Raw genomic sequence first — 2,333 nt, forward strand, 5'->3', positions numbered from 1 at the left:
TTATAGTGTCCATGTCTTTCTGGTCTGCCCACAAGAGGTAGAAGCAATATAGTTTGTCACACCTTTTTCTGGCATTAGAAAGCATAAAACTTAGTCCCTCAGAGAGTCATACCTTTGTGAAATTTTAAGATATTTTTAAGATGTAAATGCTTTTGTTTTGAAGTGAGACCACATTGTCCTATAGCAGAAGTGAAGGTCTGCAGGAGTGGTTCTCACGAAGTCTTGGATGGGCTCTTGCTGAGATGCCCCGACACATGGCCGTAGTTTGGTCTCAGAGCTTGGGAAAGGCATTTCCTCTAAACCAGAACTCTATTGCTTTAAACAGTCACTGCCTGTCAAATGTGAAAAAGGAAAGACTAATTTTTCTTAATATGTGAAGTTGGAAGTTTGTCCACTGTGTTTTCAAATTCAAGGGCTTTCTTGACTCCAGGCATACAAGAATGGTTAGGAACATGGCATGTGAAATACATACCCTTTTTGTTAAATTCGTATAAGCGGAAATTAGGAAGCAAAAAAAAAAGTTGGGTTGGGTTTGGTTTTGTTTCTTGTGTGTGTATTTTGGTCTTTTTGTGCCTGGGGATCAAACCCAGGTAAAGGGTCCTGGAGATCTTGTCTAAGGGAGAGGATGCTATGACTAGATTTGAGGTGTCATTTAACTCCAAGTATCAAGTACTGCAGTCAGTTGAAGGTAAACGACTAAAGAGCAAAAGTGTGCCACTACATGCCTAAGTGTAAGTGTTTCAAAATAGACATTGAATGTGGGAAGAAAAGTTTGGATTCTATCACAGACATTACTTTGAAAGGGAGCTGTTGTCATTGTCATTCCTCAATTGTGAGTGTATTGTGTAAATAAATATTTCTGCATCTAAAGTCTTGATCATTTCCTGTGCTACAAGTTTTATAATTTTTTTCTGTTGTAAGCTATTGCTATGTTTCTGGTTTGGGAGAGTTTGATTTTCCTTGAACTTTGAAAATCTGATGTCCCTGAGACTTATTTCTGTTAAAAATATACTTTTCACCAGGCGCAGTGGCACATGCCTATAATCCCAGTGGCTTCATAAGGCTGAGACAGGAGAATCACGAGTTTAAAGCCAGCACCAGCAATTTTAGCGAGGTGCAAAGCAACTCAATGAGACCCTGTCTCTAAATAAAATACAAAACAAGGTTAGGAATGTGGCTCAGTGGTTGAGCACCCCTGAGTTCAATCCCAGGTATCAAATACACGCACGCACGCACGCACGCACACAATATACCCTAAAAGTGCAGGTAACTACATTCAGGTAAATTATTCATTCCCATTCAGGGTTGCAAACATCACCTTCAGAGTTTCTGGAAACTATAAAAAAGATTAATCAAAACTAGGAAGAAACATTGTTTGGAAAAATATTGAGGCCAACTATCCTAGGTCTCTGGAAAAATACATTTAAATGATACCATTGAGATAAGGCATGGTAGTGTATACCTGTAATCCTACCAACTCGTGAGGCTGATGCAGGAGGATTGCAGTTTGAGGTCAGTCTCAGCAACTTAGTAAGACCCTGTCTTGAAAAGGGCTATAGATGAAGAAGCTCAGTCGGAGAGTCCTTGCCTGGAATGCTCCTGGCCCTGGGCTCTATCCCTGGTACCTCAATAAAAAATTCAAGCATCTGGGCTTGAAAGTTAAGTGAATACATGTAATAGTTATTTTTTTAGGTGTCTTTTTTTTTTTTAACAATTTGAATGAAATATTCTGATGCTTTGTGTTCTTAGTTTTCCTAAAACACCTTTTCAGTTTTTCAAGGCAACTATTCAGTACTGAAAAAAAAAAAAAAAAAAAGATTTCTGTGAATTTGTAAAAATTCTTATTTTTTTTATTGTTTTGAAATGTTAATAATTAACCATAGAGCCTTGTGCCATGGCACACACCTGTAATCCCAGCTACTTGAGAGACAGGCAGAAGGATCATGAGTTCAAGGCCAATCTCAGCAACATAGCAAGATCTGTTGCAGAAAAGAAAAATCAAAATTTAGGCATGGCTTATATACTGTATTTTGATTGCAAAATTTTTAAAGTTTAGTAAATACACATGTAACCATCACTCCAAAAATAAAGGTCCCTTGACTTCTGTCCTATTCAGTCTCCTCTCGTTTCCTTTTTCTGAAATGAGATCATATTATCCTACATCAGAAATGAATGTATACAAGGGTTTTATTTATTTATTTATTTTTGTGGTACTGGGGATCAAACCCGGTTCTTGCACATGCTAGGCAAGCACTCTACTACTGAGCTACATCCCCAGAGGTTTTTGAGACAGGGTCTTGCTAAATTGCTGAGGCTGGCCTCAATCTTGTGAT

This window comes from Marmota flaviventris, chromosome 5 (assembly GCF_047511675.1).
Source record: "Marmota flaviventris isolate mMarFla1 chromosome 5, mMarFla1.hap1, whole genome shotgun sequence".
Classification (NCBI taxonomy): domain Eukaryota; kingdom Metazoa; phylum Chordata; class Mammalia; order Rodentia; family Sciuridae; genus Marmota; species Marmota flaviventris.